Source organism: Saccoglossus kowalevskii, chromosome 16 (assembly GCF_978046115.1).
Source record: "Saccoglossus kowalevskii chromosome 16, keSacKowa6.1, whole genome shotgun sequence".
Taxonomy (NCBI): Eukaryota; Metazoa; Hemichordata; class Enteropneusta; family Harrimaniidae; genus Saccoglossus; species Saccoglossus kowalevskii.
This window is the reverse complement of record NC_140656.1, coordinates 31,778,497-31,792,421: the sequence shown is the minus strand read 5'-3', so window position 1 is coordinate 31,792,421 and position 13,925 is coordinate 31,778,497. Positions and strand designations below refer to the sequence as shown.

Sequence of the window (13,925 nt, the reverse complement as noted above, 5' to 3'; positions counted from 1 at the left end):
GTACGGCTAACCCAGCTGAAATCTGTACGGCTAACCCAGCTGAAATCTGTACGGCTAACCCAGCTGAAATCTGTACGGCTAACCCAGCTGAAATCTGTACGGCTAACCCAGCTGAAATCTGTACGGCTAACACACTGAAATCTGTACGGCTAACCCAGCTGAAAGCTGTACGGCTAACCCAGCTGAAAGCTGTACGGCTAACCCAGCTGAAATCTGTACGGCTAACCCAGCTGAAATCTGTACGGCTAACCCAGCTGAAATCTGTACGGCTAACCCAGCTGAAATCTGTACGGCTAACCCAGCTGAAATCTGTACGGCTAACCCAGCTGAAATCTGTACGGCTAACCCAGCTGAAATCTGTACGGCTAACCCAGCTGAAATCTGTACGGCTAACCCAGCTGAAATCTGTACGGCTAACCCAGCTGAAATCTGTACGGCTAACCCAGCTGAAATCTGTACGGCTAACACACTGAAATCTGTACGGCTAACACACTGAAATATGCACGGCTAACCCAGCTGAAATCTGCACGGCTAACCCAGCTGAAATCTGTACGGCTAACCCAGCTGAAATCTGCATGGCTAACCCAGCTGAAATCTGCACGGCTAACACACTGAAATCTGTACGGCTAACCCAGCTGAAATCTGTACGGCTAACCCAGCTGAAATCTGTACGGCTAACCCAGCTGAAATCTGTACGGCTAACCCAGCTGAAATCTGTACGGCTAACCCAGCTGAAATCTGTACGGCTAACCCAGCTGAAATCTGTACGGCTAACCCAGCTGAAATCTGTACGGCTAACCCAGCTGAAATCTGTACGGCTAACCCAGCTGAAATCTGTACGGCTAACCCAGCAGAAATCTGTACGGCTAACCCAGCTGAAATCTGTACGGCTAACCCAGCTGAAATCTGTACGGCTAACCCAGCTGAAATCTGTACGGCTAACCCAGCTGAAATCTGTACGGCTAACCCAGCTGAAATCTGTACGGCTAACCCAGCTGAAATCTGTACGGCTAACCCAGCTGAAATCTGTACGGCTAACCCAGCTGAAATCTGTACGGCTAACCCAGCTGAAATCTGTACGGCTAACCCAGCTGAAATCTGTACGGCTAACCCAGCTGAAATCTGTACGGCTAACCCAGCTGAAATCTGTACGGCTAACCCAGCTGAAATCTGTACGGCTAACCCAGCTGAAATCTGTACGGCTAACCCAGCTGAAATCTGTACGGCTAACCCAGCTGAAATCTGTACGGCTAACCCAGCTGAAATCTGTACGGCTAACCCAGCTGAAATCTGTACGGCTAACCCAGCTGAAATCTGTACGGCTAACCCAGCTGAAATCTGTACGGCTAACCCAGCTGAAATCTGTACGGCTAACCCAGCTGAAATCTGTACGGCTAACCCAGCTGAAATCTGTACGGCTAACCCAGCTGAAATCTGTACGGCTAACCCAGCTGAAATCTGTACGGCTAACCCAGCTGAAATCTGTACGGCTAACCCAGCTGAAATCTGTACGGCTAACCCAGCTGAAATCTGTACGGCTAACCCAGCTGAAATCTGTACGGCTAACCCAGCTGAAATCTGTACGGCTAACCCAGCTGAAATCTGTACGGCTAACCCAGCTGAAATCTGTACGGCTAACCCAGCTGAAATCTGTACGGCTAACCCAGCTGAAATCTGTACGGCTAACACACTGAAATCTGTACGGCTAACCCAGCTGAAATCTGTACGGCTAACCCAGCTGAAATCTGTACGGCTAACCCAGCTGAAATCTGTACGGCTAACCCAGCTGAAATCTGTACGGCTAACCCAGCTGAAATCTGTACGGCTAACCCAGCTGAAATCTGTACGGCTAACCCAGCTGAAAGCTGTACGGCTAACCCAGCTGAAATCTGTACGGCTAACCCAGCTGAAATCTGTACGGCTAACCCAGCTGAAATCTGTACGGCTAACCCAGCTGAAATCTGTACGGCTAACCCAGCTGAAATCTGTACGGCTAACCCAGCTGAAATCTGTACGGCTAACCCAGCTGAAATCTGTACGGCTAACACACTGAAATCTGTACGGCTAACCCAGCTGAAATCTGTACGGCTAACCCAGCTGAAATCTGTACGGCTAACCCAGCTGAAATCTGTACGGCTAACCCAGCTGAAATCTGTACGGCTAACACACTGAAATCTGTACGGCTAACCCAGCTGAAATCTGTACGGCTAACCCAGCTGAAATCTGTACGGCTAACCCAGCTGAAATCTGTACGGCTAACCCAGCTGAAATCTGTACGGCTAACCCAGCTGAAATCTGTACGGCTAACCCAGCTGAAATCTGTACGGCTAACCCAGCTGAAATCTGTACGGCTAACCCAGCTGAAATCTGTACGGCTAACCCAGCTGAAATCTGTACGGCTAACCCAGCTGAAATCTGTACGGCTAACCCAGCTGAAATCTGTACGGCTAACCCAGCTGAAATCTGTACGGCTAACCCAGCTGAAATCTGTACGGCTAACCCAGCTGAAATCTGTACGGCTAACCCAGCTGAAATCTGTACGGCTAACCCAGCTGAAATCTGTACGGCTAACCCAGCTGAAATCTGTACGGCTAACCCAGCTGAAATCTGTACGGCTAACCCAGCTGAAATCTGTACGGCTAACCCAGCTGAAATCTGTACGGCTAACCCAGCTGAAATCTGTACGGCTAACCCAGCTGAAATCTGTACGGCTAACCCAGCTGAAATCTGTACGGATAACCCAGCTGAAATCTGTACGGCTAACACACTGAAAGCTGTACGGCTAACCCAGCTGAAAGCTGTACGGCTAACCCAGCTGAAAGCTGTACGGCTAACACACTGAAATCTGTACGGCTAACCCAGCTGAAATCTGTACGGCTAACCCAGCTGAAATCTGTACGGCTAACCCAGCTGAAAGCTGTACGGCTAACCCAGCTGAAAGCTGTACGGCTAACCCAGCTGAAATCTGTACGGCTAACCCAGCTGAAATCTGTACGGCTAACCCAGCTGAAATCTGTACGGCTAACCCAGCTGAAATCTGTACGGCTAACCCAGCTGAAATCTGTACGGCTAACCCAGCTGAAATCTGTACGGCTAACCCAGCTGAAATCTGTACGGCTAACCCAGCTGAAATCTGTACGGCTAACCCAGCTGAAAGCTGTACGGCTAACCCAGCTGAAATCTGTACGGCTAACCCAGCTGAAAGCTGTACGGCTAACCCAGCTGAAATCTGTACGGCTAACCCAGCTGAAAGCTGTACGGCTAACCCAGCTGAAATCTGTACGGCTAACCCAGCTGAAATCTGTACGGCTAACCCAGCTGAAATCTGTACGGCTAACCCAGCTGAAATCTGTACGGCTAACCCAGCTGAAATCTGTACGGCTAACCCAGCTGAAATCTGTACGGCTAACCCAGCTGAAATCTGTACGGCTAACCCAGCTGAAATCTGTACGGCTAACCCAGCTGAAATCTGTACGGCTAACACACTGAAATCTGTACGGCTAACCCAGCTGAAATCTGTACGGCTAACCCAGCTGAAATCTGTACGGCTAACCCAGCTGAAATCTGTACGGCTAACCCAGCTGAAATCTGTACGGCTAACCCAGCTGAAATCTGTACGGCTAACCCAGCTGAAATTTGTACGGCTAACCCAGCTGAAATCTGTACGGCTAACCCAGCTGAAATCTGTACGGCTAACCCAGCTGAAATCTGTACGGCTAACCCAGCTGAAATCTGTACGGCTAACCCAGCTGAAATCTGTACGGCTAACCCAGCTGAAATCTGTACGGCTAACCCAGCTGAAATCTGTACGGCTAACCCAGCTGAAATCTGTACGGCTAACACACTGAAAGCTGTACGGCTAACCCAGCTGAAATCTGTACGGCTAACCCAGCTGAAATCTGTACGGCTAACACACTGAAATCTGTACGGCTAACCCAGCTGAAATCTGTACGGCTAACCCAGCTGAAATCTGTACGGCTAACCCAGCTGAAATCTGTACGGCTAACCCAGCTGAAATCTGTACAGCTAACCCAGCTGAAATTTGTACGGCTAACCCAGCTGAAATCTGTACGGCTAACACACTGAAATCTGTACGGCTAACCCAGCTGAAATCTGTACGGCTAACCCAGCTGAAATCTGTATGGCTAACCCAGCTGAAATCTGTACAGCTAACCCAGCTGAAATCTGTACGGCTAACCCAGCTGAAATCTGTACGGCTAACCCAGCTGAAATCTGTACGGCTAACCCAGCTGAAATCTGAACAGCTAACCCAGCTGAAATCTGTACGGCTAACCCAGCTGAAATCTGTACGGCTAACCCAGCTGAAATCTGTACGGCTAACACACTGAAATCTGTACGGCTAACCCAGCTGAAATCTGTACGGCTAACCCAGCTGAAATCTGTACGGCTAACCCAGCTGAAATCTGTACGGCTAACCCAGCTGAAATCTGTACGGCTAACCCAGCTGAAATCTGTACGGCTAACACACTGAAATCTGTACGGCTAACCCAGCTGAAATCTGTACGGCTAACCCAGCTGAAATCTGTACAGCTAACCCAGCTGAAATCTGTACGGCTAACACACTGAAATCTGTACGGCTAACCCAGCTGAAATCTGTACGGCTAACCCAGCTGAAATCTGTACGGCTAACCCAGCTGAAATCTGTACAGCTAACCCAGCTGAAATCTGTACGGCTAACCCAGCTGAAATCTGTACGGCTAACCCAGCTGAAATCTGTACGGCTAACCCAGCTGAAATCTGTACGGCTAACACACTGAAATCTGTACGGCTAACCCAGCTGAAATCTGTACGGCTAACACACTGAAATCTGTACGGCTAACCCAGCTGAAAGCTGTACGGCTAACCCAGCTGAAATCTGTACGGCTAACCCAGCTGAAATCTGTACGGCTAACACACTGAAATCTGTACGGCTAACCCAGCTGAAATCTGTACGGCTAACCCAGCTGAAATCTGTACGGCTAACACACTGAAATCTGTACGGCTAACACACTGAAATCTGTACGGCTAACCCAGCTGAAATCTGTACGGCTAACCCAGCTGAAATCTGTACGGCTAACCCAGCTGAAATTTGTACGGCTAACCCAGCTGAAATCTGTACGACTAACACACTGAAAGCTGTACGGCTAACCCAGCTGAAATCTGTACGGCTAACCCAGCTGAAATCTGTACGGCTAACCCAGCTGAAATCTGTACGGCTAACCCAGCTGAAATCTGTACGGCTAACCCAGCTGAAATCTGTACGGCTAACCCAGCTGAAATCTGTACGGCTAACCCAGCTGAAATCTGTACGGCTAACCCAGCTGAAATCTGTACGGCTAACACACTGAAAGCTGTACGGCTAACCCAGCTGAAATCTGTACGGCTAACCCAGCTGAAATTTGTACGGCTAACCCAGCTGAAATCTGTACGGCTAACACACTGAAATCTGTATGGCTAACCCAGCTGAAATCTGTACGGCTAACCCAGCTGAAATCTGTACGGCTAACACACTGAAATCTGTACGGCTAACCCAGCTGAAATCTGTACGGCTAACCCAGCTGAAATCTGTACGGCTAACCCAGCTGAAATCTGTACGGCTAACCCAGCTGAAATCTGTACGGCTAACACACTGAAAGCTGTACGGCTAACCCAGCTGAAATCTGTACGGCTAACACACTGAAATCTGTACGGCTAACCCAGCTGAAATCTGTACGGCTAACCCAGCTGAAATCTGTACGGCTAACACACTGAAATCTGTACGGCTAACCCAGCTGAAATCTGTACGGCTAACCCAGCTGAAATTTGTACGGCTAACCCAGCTGAAATCTGTACGGCTAACACACTGAAATCTGTACGGCTAACCCAGCTGAAATCTGTACGGCTAACACACTGAAATCTGTACGGCTAACACACTGAAATCTGTACGGCTAACCCAGCTGAAATCTGTACGGCTAACCCAGCTGAAATCTGTACGGCTAACACACTGAAATCTGTACGGCTAACACACTGAAATCTGTACGGCTAACACACTGAAATCTGTACGGCTAACCCAGCTGAAATCTGTACGGCTAACCCAGCTGAAATCTGTACGGCTAACCCAGCTGAAATCTGTACGGCTAACACACTGAAATCTGTACGGCTAACCCAGCTGAAATCTGTACGGCTAACCCAGCTGAAATCTGTACGGCTAACCCAGCTGAAATCTGTACGGCTAACACACTGAAAGCTGTACGGCTAACCCAGCTGAAATCTGTACGGCTAACCCAGCTGAAATCTGTACGGCTAACCCAGCTGAAATCTGTACGGCTAACCCAGCTGAAATCTGTACGGCTAACCCAGCTGAAAGCTGTACGGCTAACCCAGCTGAAATCTGTACGGCTAACCCAGCTGAAATCTGTACGGCTAACACACTGAAAGCTGTACGGCTAACCCAGCTGAAATCTGTACGGCTAACACACCGAAATCTGTACGGCTAACACACTGAAATCTGTACGGCTAACACACTGAAATCTGTATGGCTAACACACTGAAATCTGTACGGCTAACCCAGCTGAAATCTGTACGGCTAACACACTGAAATCTGTACGGCTAACCCAGCTGAAAGCTGTACGGCTAACACACTGAAATCTGTACGGCTAACCCAGCTGAAATCTGTATGGCTAACACACTGAAATCTGTATGGCTAACCCAGCTGAAATCTGTACGGCTAACCCAGCTGAAATCTGTACGGCTAACACACTGAAATCTGTACGGCTAACCCAGCTGAAATCTGTATGGCTAACACACTGAAATCTGTATGGCTAACCCAGCTGAAATCTGTACGGCTAACCCAGCTGAAATCTGTACGGCTAACACACTGAAATCTGTACGGCTAACACACTGAAATCTGTACGGCTAACCCAGCTGAAATCTGTACGGCTAACACACTGAAATCTGTACGGCTAACCCAGCTGAAATCTGTACGGCTAACCCAGCTGAAAGCTGTACGGCTAACCCAGCTGAAATCTGTACGGCTAACCCAGCTGAAATCTGTACGGCTAACACACTGAAATCTGTACGGCTAACCCAGCTGAAATCTGTACGGCTAACACACTGAAATCTGTACGGCTAACCCAGCTGAAATCTGTACGGCTAACCCAGCTGAAATCTGTACGGCTAACCCAGCTGAAATCTGTATGGCTAACCCAGCTGAAATCTGTACGGCTAACCCAGCTGAAATCTGTACGGCTAACCCAGCTGAAATCTGTACGGCTAACCCAGCTGAAATCTGTACGGCTAACCCAGCTGAAATCTGTACGGCTAACCCAGCTGAAATCTGTATGGCTAACACACTGAAATCTGTACGGCTAACCCAGCTGAAATCTGTACGGCTAACCCAGCTGAAATCTGTATGGCTAACCCAGCTGAAATCTGTATGGCTAACCCAGCTGAAATCTGTACGGCTAACCCAGCTGAAATCTGTACGGCTAACCCAGCTGAAATCTGTACGGCTAACCCAGCTGAAATCTGTACGGCTAACCCAGCTGAAATCTGTACGGCTAACCCAGCTGAAATCTGTACGGCTAACCCAGCTGAAATCTGTACGGCTAACACACTGAAATCTGTACGGCTAACCCAGCTGAAATCTGTACGGCTAACCCAGCTGAAATCTGTACGGCTAACCCAGCTGAAATCTGTACGGCTAACCCAGCTGAAATCTGTACGGCTAACCCAGCTGAAATCTGCATGGCTAACCCAGCTGAAATCTGTACGGCTAACCCAGCTGAACACTAGATGTACAATGTCAGCTCACCATAGAAGCACTTTACTTTAAGCAAAAAATGAGGTCACCACTACAGAAATTATAGCAGACTCTGAGAAAGAAACAACCATGGCAGGCAATTTGTGAAATTGAGCAGAAATTATGGATTCGTTAAACTAGACTTCAAAATGACGTGTAATTATGGTGGTCATACATAATTGTAGTATCTTCACTTTCTATCTCACATGTCATAAACTGTGCCAACTATGAGGGAGACAAATTTGTATGAAACTTTGAAAATTTCGTAGCAGTGAATATTTCTCTAAAATGTTGTTCCATGTCTGCCATTAAATCATTGAATTGCAAAAATTCCAAGCAGCAAAAATTAAATGTTTTACAATATTTGAATAATAATTCTCTGATTGCTGTATTAACGGGATTTATTAGCAGTGTTAGGAGAGCAGCGAATGAACTGTTGTTTGTGAAACAATGTTGATGTTTTTCATACGGGTAAGTTCTAATGATTTTTACGGCTGTTTTCATTTTGCCTCTTATTGATACAGAGCCTACTGTATATACACTTTAGTGGTGTTTCTGCTTTCAGGGAACTCTGCAAATAATGTATCACATTATCATGGTCAGCTACTGACTGTAATATTGTTTGGTTGATTGGAAATACCATTAACGTAAGCATGTCAATTGCACGTTATGTGTATGAGTCGGGCGAGATGCAAATCATAGGTGTGTTTACTAATTAAGTTGAATTGTCTAGTTAGACATCAAAATGTTTTCTATAATTATTATTCCATTTGCTGCATTATTTCTGTGCAGCAAAAGCTCTGATGTTTAGTTTAGATTATTCGTATTCCTATTATATCATATTTGATACCTATAACGTTATTACCGTGTTCAGTGATTGGTTTAGAACCGACCTATCACAACTTGAGTTTTGTGTCATGTGATACTTGAGAACCTTGTGGTTCAGCCATTATTATTATTATTTTTAGTTGTTTCAAGCTGATGTTGATGTTTCCCGTTTCATAGTTCAATAAATGTCAATCCTGACATGAAACTTTCCCACTTCGTTAATTGTTATGACTCATAGTATACAGTGGCTATACTCTGAGCCAAATCACAGCCACACCATGCATTATTTTAAACTGGAAGAAAAATCATTTTGTCTTTGCCTATATACAGTGTATGTATACAAGGATGTCACTTTTTTGTTATATTAGTGTGCCAATTAAATAAATTTCTAATATTTTATGAACATTTTTGAATTGCTCTATGGAGTATGTAGAGTTGCATATATGACAGAGGTGTGTCTATGATTAAACTAAGCCATAGTTTAATAATCCAGTAAAAATTCCATATTTAGGTTTGTGTGAGCTTCTAATAGAGCAAAAATGGTCTACTTTTTTTTTTAACTGAATGTGGTATACATGTATTGTAGTAAAACTTACGACTATATAGCAACCCTTTCTCCAATGTTTTAGAATATAATACTTATGCCATAGGGCTATGGTCATACAAGCATGGCAATTAGAGACTGGTAGGCAGTGGGAATCAGATTTGAATTGGTGAAACCTTCTTAACACAGACGGTAAACATATTTTTTCTTCCCAGACACATTATGGAGATGCACTTAGTGATAGATAAGGTGAAGATCTAATAATGGAAGAATTATATAATCTCTATTTTTTCATTTTGACTAACCCCGCAATAATGGTTGTATGATTGCACAGACAGACATATTTTTGATTACAATAAAGAATTCATATACAAATGATTTTGTAATGGCGAAATAAAATAACTCTTCACACATACCACCAAACTCCTCTTAAGCATATTAGTTTAGTCTCAAATAACTCTGAAACCCAAGACATATCAAAAAAAAGGTTGGCAAGATCACTTCTCTAAGTCCTAGGTATTCGAGATTCAAGGCTACCCTAACAAAACCCAACAAAAGACAACTTCTCTGTGTAAAAGCTATAGACTTGTTAACTTTACTTTTTAATCACCCCCAACGCAGTCAAGAAACACCTTATAAAATAACCTAATTCCTAAACAAAGTCATCCTTTTGGTGATATTGCCTGGAGAGGGACGCTACAGTCATTGTCAAGTTGTCAAAAACAGACTCACCTTCAGAAAGTGAAAACACAAGTGAAATAAACTGCTGACAGGTGGCAATTGAGTTGTTCAGTTCGTCGAAGACAACTGGTTATACATGCTTTTATTCCGTTCAATTGTCTGTTATAAGTGGGTTTCTATTTCAAAGGTGACATCATTCACTGTACTGTGAGCTTACTGTTAGCGTTAACACTAAGCTCACTGTGATCAAAGTGGAGGAGATTCCACAAAACACTGACATCACTTCACATATTTCTTGAAGAAGAAAAAACAGGATGGGCCAAAATAAGATCATTGTGTTTGTCTCAAGTACCAACCATTTTGAAAAGTATTGTGATAAACCTGACTAATATAAACCTTAATAATAATAAGCCTTTTACCTCCTTGTTTTTTTCTTACTTATATCAGTCGAGTAGATAATGTCATAAAGTGTTTGAGTTGAAATTGTTATGATTAATAGTCTATCAACTTTATGGTCTTTATATTATTTATTCCCTATTGAGGAATCTATATCAGTGCACTTCTTATAAAGGTTATTAATCAACTCAAGATATTCATCTTATGTTACTACATATACCATTTGCTCACAAGATGACAACATGGCCATGTGTTCTGTGAGGTATGGGAAGGAAGCTACTTAACTCAGGTTGGTCAGAGTAAGCGATCTCATCTCAGGTGGGGGTGGGGCAGGGAGAAGGGGAACATTTATCAACATTAAAAATATCGGAGAGTATGCAGAGCAATAAGTTGCACAAAATGTGTCAAAACCCGAGCAGGTTAATGAAAATAATGACCTTCCTCCAATGTTAAAATTCACTCTTGTAAATAGTTTATATATTTATTATTTATTATTTATATTTATGAAATCTTTCTTGCTATTGCTACTTTGAAGCTACAAGTATATATGTATTGTTAAGAACTCCCATGATGCATCTCACTCAGGTGAACAATAGAGAAGACAATAGAATGTTTACACAATAGTTCCTTTGATGTCAACATTCTTTAATGTTGTACAATAGAATATGTGCATGTAAAACATTAAATGCACAATGAGAATACCACCACGTATGTAAGGCTTCACTGAGAAACAAGCATTTGTTTGAAAATCATGTTTCAAATTGGATTTTTTTAATGTACTAAACTAACTAATGTTGTTACCATCTTATTCTTGTCACAAAAATAAGTTAATAATATTGGCGAAAGTGTACGAAGGAGAAAGGCAGAGCCGCATTCAAAACTGGTTTAGTTACTGTTTGGAAAAAGGGGGCCTATGTGGATAATTGCAATTAACATCCTCCTTGGCTAATTACACAGAAATTATATTATTACTCTATCAGTAGCACATCAATAGAAGTGCACATAAAACAAAAAAAGTAATATTATATAATATTACTTTTTTTGTATATATATATATATATATATATATACTGGATCATTAAAATATGACTGATTTTAACAATACATCTGACACATCTGTCAGTTATGTAAGCGCAAGCACCATGCAAACACATAGGTGTAGGTAGAAATATAATTAAATTAAAAGTTGTTAATAAAAAGAAATTTAATATATAATTCAAATTAATTTGAACATTTGATGTAAATGAATGCACATCCAATTAATCTATGCATGTAATCGAGTTACTAGTAATTATTAAGTGAAATGAAACTTTGTGTGAAGTTTCATTCATTGAATACATTCTCAATTTGATATTGAGGTGATCATATATGAAATGGATTTTGTAGTACTGGGAATGGTTGGTGAAAACACACCAACATTTAGTTATTATTGATAAGTGATATACATCTCTTTTGAGAAAAGTCAGAATGTTCATCAACATGGATGTATGTTCATGACTGGGATGCATGTAAATTGCTGCTCACAAAATAATTTAATTTTACAAAAAAAAATCATGCAAATTCAGTGAAAATTGAAAAATTGTGAAGCAGACGAAATTGTATGGAGATTCTGATAAATTTTGTCTTCACAAATGCCACAAACTCTTCAAATCATGAAGAATTCCTAGGAGTAAAAATTAAGTGATTCAGAGTAATAATAATACAGGGCTTGAACTCTGCAGTAGAGGAAGCACTTCCTTTCCAAACAAAAAATTATAAAATTGCCTTAGTGTAAATGAATTATTTAGGGAATACCTATTTTTAGAATTGTGCATCAAAGTAATTGCCATCATGAAGGCCAAGCCATGATAATACTAATCTTAGGGCCCTACTGTTTATACTGTCTGGATTTTGTATCTTACAACTAAGCTTAAGAAGAAAAAATGTTCAAACTGAAATGAAAATTACAATAAAATGTCAACAACTATTCATATTGATTACACAGTATTGGTAGCACATTAAACAAATACTGCAATGTTTGTAATAAATCATATCCTATTACTTTATCAGCATGTAATTGAAAATAAAAGTACTCAAAGTTATCCATATACAGTAGAAGTAGACTAAATCTTTACATGTATGCCAGTACAATGACTCCGCAGATGAGAAGACACAATAAACAGACTAATGTTGGTGATCCCACTGAGGAAGAGAGTGCTACAAATGATTCGTGCATGATTTGAATGTCAAAAAAAAGTCTTTCAATTTTTCCTTTCTAGCGTCTATGGTGCACAAATTCTGATCTTAATTCGACTGAACATTTACGACAAATTTCATTTAAGGGGAGATAATAAGATACATTCAGTCTCTGGATTTTTCAGTTCATAGCAAAAAAGAAAAAAACATTCTTTACTTCTAAGTATTACTTACAGACAATAAACTCATTCTTTTCACCAATTCAATAGTGCAATCCGAATACACATATAGCAACGATGTCTGCTTGGGCAATCTCTTAGAAAAACCACATTAACCAAATGTCAAAGTTTAATTAAAGCTCTAACAATTGCGTTGGTTATATTAAGGTCAGCTGAGTTCATCCTGGAGGTATATGTTTTTTAGAACAACACTCGGTGAATTAAACGTGCCTTATTACTCCAATGTATAATCCTTAAAATAGAGAAGGCTAGATACACTGTCACATTGCACCACTAGAGGGCAATATACCAACCACCTGTCAGAATCAGTAACAGCTGTCACATTCGATATGGATCATACTTGAAAGTTATGAGGTAACCTTAAAACGTTAAATACTTTTAATATTTTTATTTACATTTTAATATATGCAAACCATATAGAAAAAATATAGTTTCATATTCATTCAACTGAGATGCATTGCTGAGGGTAAAAACGGAAAGACACAGCTTTCTGAAAATAGGTACACACATTCATAATTTAGTTTTTAGTTTTGATCAAGACTTAAAGCTAATAGAATATTTCAATAATTATGTGCTTTTGGTTAAAAAATTATGTAATTATGAAAAATACAGATAAATTTTCAAAACGTTTAACCTAGATTATGAAATTGAATGGGTTAAAATTTTAAGTAAAAAAACTTTTTTTTTTGAAACGAAAAATAACAACTTGAAATGGGTGAGCATGTCAATACTGGTTTACATACCAATGTAGATAGCTATAGTAGCAAGTCTGCTATCTGGATTAGAAAGGTCACACTGAGACTACGTAACCATAGGTCAAAGTCTGATAACGTATAGTTGACAAATTGCTACTACACGATGACGGATTAAGCTAAGCCTCTGTTGTATTTTTTAATAAGTGTAACCATACAACATCACAGTAGCTAGTAGTAATAAAGAAGTATAGAGTTGATTCAACAGCGACACCTGTAACCCTGTTTGCCACAAATCATCACCCAGCTTGCAATCAAATACACCTCTACACTGAGACTAAACACGGTACATGTATCAATAGTACAATATATTTTCATAACAGACCTTTGTAGGTGTTTCTTTAGAAACAAAATAATAGAGAGAATCAGGCGGAAAAACTGCTTTTCATTCTGTAATCACATCTATTCATTTGTTTCTATTCAGACTGTTAAACTTGGTAAGGAATTTAACTTTAGTGAGGTGTGATATCTACATTGTATGTGCATACGTCGTGACTGTACATGTATTACATCGGGTGGATTTTCATTTC

The 13,925-nt window shown here is 41.6% G+C and overlaps 1 protein-coding gene across 3 annotated transcripts in view; it reads right to left on the bottom strand.

Moving 5' to 3' along the window:
- LOC100376122 (uncharacterized) overlaps positions 1-13,925 on the bottom strand; it is a 173,846-nt gene that overhangs the window by 104,776 nt on the left and 55,145 nt on the right. Inside the window, exon 1 of one of the 3 annotated variants that reach the window (XM_085491374.1) lies at positions 9,885-9,991. The exons of the other annotated variants lie outside the window; for them this stretch is intronic. The gene's annotated coding sequence lies outside the window, so the exon portion shown is untranslated. Of the gene's footprint in view, positions 1-9,884; positions 9,992-13,925 lie in introns of those variants that run through there. 3 annotated transcript variants of the gene reach the window in all.